The sequence below is a fragment of the Condylostylus longicornis genome, unplaced genomic scaffold, assembly GCF_029603195.1.
Source record: "Condylostylus longicornis isolate FDR11 unplaced genomic scaffold, ASM2960319v2 ptg000004l, whole genome shotgun sequence".
Lineage (NCBI taxonomy): Eukaryota > Metazoa > Arthropoda > Insecta > Diptera > Dolichopodidae > Condylostylus > Condylostylus longicornis.
The window spans coordinates 1983096-1997075 of NW_026577973.1; positions in this window are offsets into that span (position 1 = coordinate 1983096).

Sequence of the window (13980 nt, forward strand, 5' to 3'; positions counted from 1 at the left end):
TTGTGTGTCATAATTATCTGTATAGTTGAAAAATAAATTGTTTGGTATATCGGAATTTTAGTTAGTTTTAGTAGAGATGTTACTAATACTTTAAAGAGAAAAGTCTATAGATTATTACAAATTAATTTAAGATTAAAGTTAAAAAGTCTAAAATCTAGAAATATCTTAAAGTATCTACACATATTCATACTTCGTGTATATTCTGTCCAATATTAAATAAATTTTTGTACTATTTGTAAATAATAAAAATTTAATCGTAAATTTCATACGATTTCTTCCTTACTTGTTTTTCAAATTATTCAACATATTATTCTATATTAGTTTGTGCATATTTTTATGAAAAAATATTTAAGGTTATTGTAGTTTCCATCTTGAATTTGAATAAAAAAAAATCAAGTAACACAAACACACATTGCGATTTTTATTACTTTGATGGTTATAACCGATGACACCAATTGATATGAATGTGATAAAAAATTTAAGGAAGCTAATCTTGATATAATAAGTGCCAATAATTATGACATTATACTTGTGTGTGAACATTGCGGTATTTTTTATACGAATAAGCACGATTGAAAATAGGTAATTAAATAGTTTAGATATAGATCGCTGTTGAAAGCTTAACCTACGTTAAACTTACGTTAATTATATTCAAATGTAAAAACATCAAAGCCCGCTTTACTATCGGAGTAAATGCAATGCATTTATGACAAAAGTATAAAATACGAAATTTATGAATTTCATTTAAACTAAAATGATGACTACACTTCAATTTCTATATGAAAATTCTTTGCTCGAAGAAAATTTATACAACATTTTGAGTGATAAAAGAAAATCTTTAGTCTCTACCGTTTCAATGCAATGTGAAAAATATTCAAAAAGAAAAACAAAATTTTTTTCTTTATAATTTTAATAAATTTTCTATATTATTTTAATATTTTATGTAGTTCTTCATAAGAAAAAAAAAAATGTTTTAAATTTCCCTTTTCCTACAAATTATTTACGGTTTATTTTTAAATAAATAAACAATAAAATGAACGTTTGTGTAGGTATGTTCCGTATGCTTGGCATCTTGAAATTAAAAGGAAATATGCATAGATGTGTGTGGGGATACGGTATATGATTATGCACGTGGTGAAATTTAATTTTCATTAGGAAGTTGGTAAATTAAATAAAAATAAAGAACAAGATTTTTTAATTATTATGTTTGAACGAATGAAATTAATATTTGTTTTCATAAAAATTATTCTTTTATTTTTTTATACAATGTAATTATAAAGGAGAAGAATTTCTATGTACTTACTTATTTTGAAATTTTCATTTGGTGCATACAAAGTTTCTTTAAAATCTGGAAATAGGGAAATGCAGAATTTCGAGGTTTTTGTTTTTCATATTGCTTTAGCGAAATCAATATTTAAATTATGTTTATGCAAGTGAAGCAATATGAAATTACATTTTAATTGTAATTTTAGAATTATTAAGAATGCTATGCCATGGATTTAGTTGCAAGTCATTTGAAAATCTTAAAATTTAGATCTAGTTGATTCTTTTGTAGCGTATTAAGATTTATTTATTAGTATAGATTGTAGTGTATAAAGATTTATGTGTATTTAGATTAAGAGCGAAAATAATTGTAGAAACTGGTTGTTATAAATGGGCAGATTGAATATTTTTTTTAAATTTTTTATAATTAAAGAAAGCAAAATAATAAAAATTTTGGCAAGTTATTTAACAATACGAGTAATTATGTTTCAGTTCTTATGCATATTTTCTTCAAAAAGAATGCAGACGGGGTGAAATATTTTACAATTTTAAAAAAATGCATACTTAGTTATTTAAATTAATTTTGTTACACCTAAGCAATGTTTGGTGTGTGATTTTCGTAGAACATTCATCATTTTTTTATTTATGCTGTCATACATATGTATGTACGTATGCATTTATAAACATTTTTAATATTAAGTAGACAGACATTAAAGTACATTTTATATAAAAACAATAACAAAAAAATCTCAGCTGTTCAATACTTTTTTTTTCATGTTATTATAATAAAAAGCTGTTTTAAAGGGGAAAACTGTAAACTGAGGGTTCAATTTAATGGAAATAAGATAATAAAAAGAGAAATTTTATTATTTTTTCTTTACTTTTATACATTCAACGCTTTGTCTTTGAAGTCTATGTATAATTTTTCTATTATACAAACATAAAAGTTTACTTTAATTCAAAAAATTTCTTTTTATATAGTATCTACATATATAGAAAAATTATGAAAATAAAACAAACTTTTCTTTTTATTTATTTTTCTTTTTACTTGCATTACAACAAAATTTCATGTATTGGAATTAAAAAATCAAAAACTTAATCTAATTTTTTTTTTTATTGAAAAATTCAGATTTTTCTTTTGTGCTTAGAAATTTTTTTGTTTAGGTACACATACCTATATATGTATATATGTACTATATACTAAACATGTATGTATACAAAAATTTTTGGTATAATATATCGTTATGCACTTTTAAGTACTTGATATAGCACGTGTTTTCACTCAAATTTAACACACAGTGCCAATAAACACATCCCTTTTCAATTTTTTTTTTACTTCTTTTGAAGTTTTCATTTTCTTCAGTATATTTATTATTTTTTCTTTGAAATCTTTTAGAAAAAACAAAAAAAATAAAAATAAAAACCAAAAAAATATTAACCTCATGAAATGGGAAATCATTTTTCATTTTAAAGAATTTTTATAGTATGAAATATAAATGTTTTATTTTGGAACAATACAAAATAACAAACGATAAAAGAAAACGTAACTGTATGTACATAAGTCTGTATCTGCACTATATATATAAGAGCAATTGCATCGTTACCGCCTATGTCTATACTTTAATTAAAATCTTGTGTTGTGTGCAATTCACATATTTTTATAGCTTTGTTTCAGTTCATATAAAATTGAAATATTTTTATGTAAGTATAAGAAAATGAATTCTCGAATGGATGCACATGAAGACTCAAACGGAGTTTTAAAATATAAAAAAATTACAACTTTTTTTCTTGTTTTTTTGATTTACTTAGTCTTAAAAATAGAATTTGTATATTATGCATTTAAAAGGATTTTAAAAGAAGAACAAAGAATCTGTATATAAAATGTGTAATATTTTATGCCACATTAATAAAGGATAATTATAAAAAAACCATGGTAATTTTAGGAAAATGCATTGTATTTTTATTGTTGGTTGATAATTCTAAAAATACAATAAAAATTTAGAGTTTAATTACTTATTATTTTTTGTACTTATATTTTATGATACTTAGTACTTTAAATATATTTCAGTAGCTTTCTGCAAGTGTTTATCATAATTTTAAAATTGTTTATTTTTAAATATATTTATGTGTATAATTATGTTCTTACATTTTAATATGTTAATTTTTTTCTCTATTATAGTTTATTGCATATATGCATATATTTCTACAGAGTGCCGTAACACATTTTAATTTGAATTTTCAGTTTTCTTTTAATCTTTAAATGACCTCGCTCATGGTAATGCTTATTTTATTGTGATTACTTTTAATTTTACTCGCAGTAATTGCTAAGTAATAAAATTAAGTCGCGAAATAAGAAAAATTATTTGATATTTTCTATTACGCATTTGGCCGTTCTCAAATCCGAGTCAAGAATCTATACGTCTTAACTCTCGATACGACTCGATACGTCTTAAAATTCTCTAATTTTGTGATGTACTGTTCTTACCGATTTAAAAAATTAAGTTTCATTTATTTTTTCATTTATGACCATATTTTGATTTATAAAATTATATCCTGGTTATTTCCCAAATATTTAGTAAAAAAAATGATTAAAAAAATTTTCTTAATTGAAATTCCACTTAAATTAAGAAAATAATATTTCTATAATTTTTTCCATTGTTATAATGCAATTTTAACAGCATCAAATTTACTATTAGTGTCTTATTACAAAATTATTAAATTTTATATGTAAATTATTTTTATTATAATTTTTATTAATTTCCACAGAAAATTTCGCTTTTACAAAATAACTTTAGGATATTTTGAAAAATTATTGTAAAAAACTTTAATTTTAACAAAAATTCGTTCTGACCATAAAATTTACACTAATTTATCATTTAACATCTCTATCTAACAGATATTATATGCGATTTAAAAACTAATACAATCATAAAATTAAAATAAAAATTAAATTATTAACTTTCTATCGAAATTTTATACATTTAATATTTTAACAGCAACGTAGTGGGACATTTAACACCCTCCCGTCAATTTTTTTTTTATTTTTCTTTTCAAATTTGAAATAATTTTGAAAACTTTTCTCTTTCATATTTAATGCAAAAATTTTAATAGTGAGTATATTGTCTATGATTTTATAATTATGCTCTTCAATGTTAAGATATTTAAAAACTCCAAACGAATTTCAGTTTGCAGTATTTTTATAATTTTGGATTTTCGTTTTTAATTATTTTATAGAAAAATATCAAAACTGACCCATTTAAGAATTTTAATTATTTATTTATTTTGATAAACTAACATACTAACATTGTATTCATTAAGTGTATCAAATTTATATGCGCGTAATCACAAAATTTGTAATCAATTCAAACCCAAATATATTACACTCACAATTTAAAGACTAGATATCATTTTGTCAGTTCATAAACATAAAATCAGAAAAATAAAAAATTTATTTAAAATTGTAAGAACTATTTTTATATGTATTACTATGCATTTTTTGAATCAATTTATTTTTAAGAAAATTCAGGGATTTGTGAGTAAAATTCCAATAATACTTGGTAATCATAAATTATAAAATAATCATAAACTAGATATGATATTAGTAATGTAGTAGAGATTATGAATTAACAAATTTGTATGGGAATTTATGAAAATTATCCAAGTCACGGTTCAAAATTCCTTTCGGCAATATTTAAAATTTTCTTTTCATATGCCTATTGTATTTATACGAAGCAGTAAACATACACAGGTACTATAGCATATTGTAATCGATTGTAACTATATACTTATTGAATATCGTTTATTACTAGGCGTCAGCTTTGAAAATCTAAAATATAATTTTCTTAATATTTTCAAATATAATGCAAAGAAAACGACAATGTAAAGACAATAATAACATAGTAAACTCATGTATGTATATTATAATTATATATTCTACATATACAAGTAAACTTATGAACGCTTCTAGCATTTAAATCATGTTTTCATACTAATTTAATTTCGATATGCATATATAAATACGATCATACAATCATTTTATATATACATACATATATGTATGTACTTATAAATTAAATATTAGTTTTCCACAAATACACAAAATAATAATATAGTGTCTTTAATAATAAATTAAACAATTAAATAAAAGATAAATAATTTTTGTCGGTTTGATTAATTAATAAATATAAAATTCTAATAAAAAAAACTGGTTGACTATTACATATGTCAATAAAATAAAAATAAAGCAGGACAAAAGCATTCTAATTATAAATTTGCATAATATGTAAAAAGATGAACACATAGCGAATAATTATATAATTTGTTCATAAATTATATAGAAAATTTAATATTATGTAATCGCTTTTATTTTACTCAATTACAGTGAAGTGAAACAAATTTATTACAAAGGTTCTTCGCAAAAAATCGATTAAAAGTTGAGTTATATTTTTAGTGGAGAGCTTTTTTTAACATTCCTTTATAATTCTGAATTTATGGCTTCCAGGTGCAATCAAAAACACATTAAAATAATTTACTTTTAAAATAGAAGTACGATTTAGTACATTTGAAACAAATATGAGAAAATGCAGTTTGTAATTTCAATTTGTTCATCCTACTGTGATTTTTAATCAATGCGTTTTTAATTCATAATTTCTCTCCGACTTTATCACAATTCATATTCTACCTAATCCAATGAATTTTTAGGAACATTTCTTACAATTTTGTAGAGTTTAAACAAACAATCAAATATTTCTTTCAATATAATTCAAATGACATCATAAACGTTGCTTTAATTCACCTTCTTTCTCACTTTATAGAATTTATAATTAAAAGTGCTTTTTCGAAAGCCAACGAATTTACATTTGACTTGTTTTTTTTTTATATTTTTCAATTAATTCTACAGTGTTTGCCAGGTTATATGCTTGATTAGATGTTGAATTTATATTTTTTAGGCTTGTTCATTGATTGACATAACAATAGTTTTTCATTTATTTTAATATTTACGGCTATATTCGCGATTATAACTTATCAACAAGTAATAATTAAATAAAAAACGGTCTTTGATTGATATTGGAATTTTATTATTTAATAAATTATCTTGAAGTTTAAGTCAAACTCATTTAATTTTTGATTGATTTAAAAAAAATAGGGCTAAGGGTTTGATTTCGATTTTAAATAACATTATTTTATAGTGCTTTTTATATGACCTTGAATATCATACTGTTTTATAATAATATAGCAATTAGAAATTAATTTAAGTATTGTTAAAAAATTAATTACTTCAATTGAAGCCCTTTGTAACAATATTTAATGATTATTGATTTTAGGAAATTAGAATTGGTTCGAAGGCTATTTTTAAAGACTTTTATAAAGTTTCTTAAAAAAAAATTATCTTGAGATAAATAAACATATTATGTATTACCGTTATACGTATATATTGAAAATTGTTGTTACTTATTGTACATAATATAAGTATTAGGTGAATTTTGATTTAATATAATAACTATAGTTATTGGGCAAATAGCCGTAATTTAATTTGTAAATAATAGTTATCATAATTTTGAAAATTACCAAATTTCATTTTTACATTATTATATTAGGTACACATATTAAAACATAATATGTAATTATAATTGCGTACATCAACAATTTCTTGATAAATTGCCGCACACATATTCATCTACATATATAATTTTTCTTATCAACATAATGATATATTATTATTTAGTCTAATGAAACACTTCGTATGAATTAAAAGCAAAATAAATATTATATTGAGCTCTTGAACATTGCTTTTTTTTACAGTCCAGCACGCTTCTACTGCGCTGAGAGCATATTAAATGAAAATTCTTGGTCTTATTGAATTTTTATTTTATTATAATATAATGTGTATATTTATTTCTGGAAATAAATCTAAATTTTGCAGTTTCAAAAAATATTTAATTTAATTTTAATTGATATCAATCTGGAAGATTACACGTTCTTTATAATGTACTTACTAGGAAATCAAGTGAAAGTTATTCATTTAATTTGTTATTCAAAATCAATTATAGTTAATATAGTAGTTACAGCTTAATTTATTGCACCTATACCATAATATGTCTCTTAAGTTAAAAACAGTACAAGAGCAATTTTCCACAGCGGAATGTCAGAATTCATATAGAATACACATATTAAAATGACGCGAATTTCCGCTACCTTAAATAGCTTTCATTTCTATTTTACCGTTGGTGGTTTTTTTAACATTATCTATTTCCATGTGTGTGTGACATTATATGCAAAGTTCAATTGATTCAGTTGATTTTGTCGTTCCATCATTGTTCTAGGTTAAAAATGGAACTGATACGCCGTTACCGCTCACCGCTATGGTTCTGTTCTCACAATTAACTTCCTCGTGGCGTCAGAAAAAAAATCGCTTTTAAACATGGCGTCAAAATAAATATATTTTTGTAGCCATTGTAAAATAATTTTTGATAAAAATTGTTTGTTGAATGCAAGTTTTTTTTTTAATTTTTTTCTATTATCATTCAAAATACCATGTTGTAAGACTTTTGGTTTAAAGTTACCTATAAAATTACAAATCTGGTTTTAAAATTTAAAAATGCCTTCATTTGCACTACAACTTTTCCTATTAATACCACCTGTTTATTTGAATGATAAGGTTTACAACATATAAAAATATGGAATAATGGGTTTAAATAAAATTTCACAAAGATCTAAACATTTCTATATAAAAAAATTTCCACCTACACCTGTGTTAGTAACTATACTTAATATTGTTATCATTTATGCAACTTCATTACAGAAAAAAATTTGTTTAAATTTTATATTCCAATTTTATTTTTTAAAGAACATTTTTTAAGTAGTTTATTAGCAGGTTTGTGGAATATTAGTATTACAAAAACTCTGCTCATATCGCGATAAAAATCAGCTTTTTAAGATTTTACACAAATTTAAATTTTTTTTGCTTAATTACTGAAACCGGTTCAATATTAATTGGTTGCACTGATATTAATATTTCCAACTGTATATGAGTTATGTGCATATTAATACTTTAAAATGCAAAATTCAATAAATAAACATTAAAATTTTCATATTTTTTAATGTAAAAATAAAGTTTATGTGACCATAAATTTTAATTGAATTAAATTCGATTTCGTAATATTTTTCCTTGTATGAATTTCCAAAAATGAGAAAATCAAGAAATTGCATTTAGTAAATACTTACATACATACATATAATGTTTCATGGAATATCTTTAAAATTTTGTATTTTAAATAACGTTTATTTATAGAAAAAAAACCATGAAATTCAACCGACTTGGCGACAATATGTTGGTTTAGTTGAGTTGCGTGAAAGAATTTTTTTACTTTTTTTTTTTTAATTTTTTATCATTTTTTTCTGAATTAAATGTTATTGTTACTTACATAAGAAAATATTTTTCTCTATTTAAATAAAATTCATTAACCTCGAGAATATTTTATTATAATTTTTTTTTAAATCTCAAAATATCAAATTACCATAATTGGTTTGAAACGCAGGTGCATTGTGAAGTTTTAGATTTTTTTTGTATCTGTTCTCTCAAACCGCAATTTAATTTTTTACTGCTATTTAAATTTTATATGCTCAAAAAAATATTAATTGTTAAGTTTGATTGTATCTAGATTCTAGATTTATGTTTGACGCTGATGCAAAGTTATGCACTTGCAAAAGAAATACGCTTAAACGTATGTAATTTGTCGTACTTAGAATAAAGATTGCAATATTTTTTTTTCTATTTTATGAATATGTATATATGTATGTAGCTATAGCAGAATAAGACAATTAGACACAGATATTAATTACACTTGCAAAAATTTTATCTCGTTGTTCTTATCAACTTTTTGGCCTTATTACAAAAGCTGTCCATTATTACAAGGTTATATAATAGTTTAGTATTATTGTCGCTTATTTTGAATTTGTTATACTGAAATAAATCCGAATTAAAATAATTTTTAATGTATGAAATCTCAGTATGATCTTATAACACTTCTTATAAAGTAAAAGGAACACAGTAATAATTAATTTAATAGTGACTGGAAAGTTAATGTTTAGAATATGCAAAATCATGTCACAACAAAGCATCAAATATCAACATGCAGACAGAAATTGAGGGAAATCAATAGTCGCCAGAAATTTTAGCGCATTATAATTACAAACATTAAAGTGCTGTGGGAAATCACAAGTGTTCGGGCAATATTACAATGCGACAGTTTTAAAATGGTTTATTAAACAGAATTTTTCGTTTACAAATTTTGTGGTTACACTGTATATACTTGCAAATGTCACTATAAAAATTATATAATATCTTGTAGATTAAATAGGTCGAAAAATTCCGCGCAATTTTTTTATTTATTCAAAGATAATCTTGAATTTTTTTTTGTTTACTTTTATCTCAAAATGATTTTTTTATTTCATAGACTATTTATTTTTAGGTATTTATGTACATACTACATTATGTATTTATATAATATATGTATATAGGTATTTATGTATGTAGAAAGCTTTACACGTGTATTTGAATTTAAAACTGAATTTTGTAAATTTTTCATATTATATGTGCTTTATAGTTTGTTACGTTTGAAAATAAATTTATTAAATAAATATATTTTTCTACAATATTTATATTTAATCTGAGTAAATATAAATAAAAATTCTGTAAAAAAATATTTTTGAATTAATTTACTTTTTATTTTGAAGTAATTTGAATTTAAAAATAAATCACACCTTTTCAAGTACTTTAACGATTACGGAATTGTGGATAACAAGAAAATATAAAAATGTTTCATTTTTTTTTGAAAGTTATGCAAATTATACATGAATGCTCAAAGTATTTAAAAGTCACCTGCTGGAAAAATAAGGGGTGGCCCTGAAATTTTTTACCTAAATAATTTATGAAAAAAATATTTAATATTGCCCAAGCTTAGACTAGATTCGGGCTAAGGATTTTAGTATTAATTTTTATGCAAATATTGATTCTTGTTTTAAAGATTAAAATTTAAACTGAAAATTTTTGATGATTGCCTGTAAGATTTTTGTTTGGAATTCGTATCAAAATTTATGGGAATTTGTATGAATAATATTGAATGGAATTTCAGTTAATTGAGGAAAGAGAAGTGCCTAAGTAGTACTATTAATTCATTGCTTATGAATTGTCGCAAATTATCGATCAATTAAATAAGCGATAATTGCATAGCGTTTTGAAATACCATAAGAATGTCTCGTAATTACGTAATTTTACTATATGATGTTCTACACATTTTCATTTTTCCCCCGCTCCTTAGTTTTCTCAAACATTGAGTCATTGGAAACAATTTTTAAAAAAACGATAAAATGAAGAAGAGAAACGAACTTATAACATTTTGTAATGACGTCATAATTGGTGTTGTATGCAAGTAACATTTATTACAATATTATTAAATTTGTTTTCAAAATTATACATTAAAGAGTTGAACGTTTTGGATAATATGCGATATTTTATGAAATATTTTATCAGTTTTAAAAATATTTTATGAAAATATAAATATCAGTTCTAGATTAGATTAGAATAACTTTATTCATATATTTTGCTAACACTTGCAGGTATTTAACTGTAGAAGCTTTGGGGTAGTGAAAAAAATTTTTAATATTATTTGTCGGTAGCTTTTAGAATTTTTAATCTTAATTTCAATTAAGAGCATAGATTTTTTAGCAACTCTGAAAAACATAATTCCGAATTATTTAATTATATTCAATTCAAACTTCAATTATTTTCTTTTCGAGTCCCATAAACTCTATCTGTATGAAGAAGCACAATTTCTTGAATAAATTTTAAATTCATATTATCTATGTATATGTATTCCAAATTTAAGATGAAAATTTTGAATTACTTACGGGTAATTTTACCAATACGATATTCCAGTTATCGCATAAAAGCAATTCAAATTATTTGAACGGAAATGAAGAAAAACAAATAAAAATAGACAAAATTATAAATAAATAATTTTGATAAATAAAAAAGTTAATTTTAATTTTATCAGACACGTTAAAAGCAATAAATTTCTCAAAATTTTTTATTAGTAAGCAAACGAAAATTTGTTAAACGAAAAAAAAGATTTATAAATTTTTTTATTTTGGGTTTATTTGTGTGTATTTGTTATCAATTAGTTATCATTTACCTATCCGTTGTTGCCAGTGGCGCATAAATTTCAAAATTAACTCTTTTTTTTTATTAAAATGAATAATTATTATTAATTTTTATCTTATCAGTGCCGTTATTGCTTCGAAAACATACGCGTTTTTGTGATTAAGTTTTATATTAAGGTTTAATTCAAATTTTTGTTGTTCTTTTTTAGTTGCTTTTTCTTTTAAAAGAAAAATGTGTTTTCCAATCGTTTTTTATAATATCCGTATGCCTTACATTCATATACTCACATACTTATGCACATATTACTATAATATTTCGAAATGTTCAAGTGTGAAATACTTAAATGTTAGAAATACTTGTCTAAGTATATACATATGCACAAATTCCTTTTGTTTTGTTGATAAATAAATATTTTAGAAATTTTTGCAGAAAAACATTTTATTACAAATTTGTTTAGTGTTATATTTTGAACGAATATAAATCACAGTAGTAGTAGTAAGAATTATTTCAGCCCTAGAATTATCCTAACTCCTTCAAACTACATTTTGTAAGAGTTTTTGAAATGTTAAATCTATGTGAACACGCCATTATCAATTCCTGAGCTGGAAAACGATACTCTGAACGAGATTGCTGCAGTCTTTGTGATAATGTGTGTGGCCTTGCAAATTTTGATTTTTGTATGACAGCCAATAGACGTGCTCAATATTTGAAAGACTCTAAATTTTTACCTTTTTAATTGAATTTTATTTTAGTGACGCTTTTCTATGTAATTTTTCTGATTTCTTTCAATATTTTTTTTATTTTAATGATAAAAGTATGTTTTTTATTGCTAGACCCGAAATATAAATAGTGACCCTCGTATAAAAAAAATACAATTTTTTTTTTGCAATACATAACACACTATTTATACACAGGTACATATGTATATAGACAAGTAATATTATGTTCCAGATAATATTTTTAATGAAATTCTTGTAATCCCGAAGCCTCGCATTCATCTCTGAATTAATTAAAAAAAAACTAAATCAACCTTAAGGGTAGCAAATTAAATTTGGTTGTTCAAAATTCAAAGTACCGTAATAAAATGTTATTTAAAAAAAACATTGTTATGTATGTATATTAAATTTTAAAATATTTTTAATAAAATACCTTATATTACTCAAATAAGTTTATATATAAATTAGTAATGATTAATTATTAAGATAATTAACGGAACATATTTAACATTAAATTTACTGTAAAATATTACAAAAAATATTATTATTCAATGGCATTTCCCCCAAAAAAGTATTACTTAAAGGTACCATTATATTAGATTTTTATCTTGAATCTCTTCATATGTACATATTTATTAATTTTTGAATGAATATAAAAGTAGACAGTAGTAAGATGTGGACCACCCAAAAAAAAAACACAATTTGTGAAACAGAATAAGAAAACAAGATTTTAATAATTTTCACTTTGAAAGAAAAAAAAAAAAATAATAAACAAGATTAAATTTATAATTTAATTGTTGTTTTTCTTTTGTTATTTGTTTTATTTACACGCATAAAGTAAACAAACATCATTTTTACAATCTGCTCCTATTAAATCCCTTTATGTATGGTCAGAATACAACGTTTACACATTAATAGTGGAAGATCGCTTTAATGACTCTTTTTATAAAAATGTAAATATCGGCCATTAACCATAACCATAATAATAATTTAAATGATTTTAAATTTTTTCTCTTATTTTTTTTTTTGTTAACTTCTTAAATAATTAATTTGCATCTTTTCTTTATTAAAATGTTTATAAAATGCTTGAGTTTTTATCTTGCCTTTTTGTATAATAAACGTCAAGTAGTATTAAAGGGTATTTATGGGTATAAAAATATAATTTAAATATCAAAATAGATTGGTAAAAATTTTTTGAACTCCCGCACTATTTAACTTTAAAAGGTCAACATCATCAACATCTATCGCATTGAATTTTCTCTCATATAATTAAATGATGGTTGTGATCAGCTTTGCTTTTTTTAAAAAAAAAATTTATACTGTTTCTATGTCTCTATTATATTCTTTTTTAGCATTTTTGTTTATAATCAGTTTATGAAATGCTCATTACTTTAATAATATAAAAGTCAAGTCATTCATTTAATGAATTATGAATTAATTCCAGATTTCTGAATTTTGATATTATTTGTTTTTGTTTTTGTTTTTTATTAACTTGCTTGTTATAAAATATACTTACACACGTATTTTGTTATTCTAGAATTCAGAGTCTATTAAATTTACTGACGGATTCAAGTGTATTTTGTTTTTATTCTCTCGTTTATTTTTATATGGGCTTACTACTCTTAATATTTTGCTCGAAGATCATTTTATTTTTATGAACTCATATATAGACATGATCGGTGATTGCTAAAAAAGGGAATGTTCGATCAATTGATCGTGCTTTATATATATGTACGTACATACGTATGCATAATAGTATGTAAATATGTATAGTGTGCATTATTTATATTTTTGCTATTTTTTGTTTTATAAATAGGAAACTATTGTATTCCGTTTATA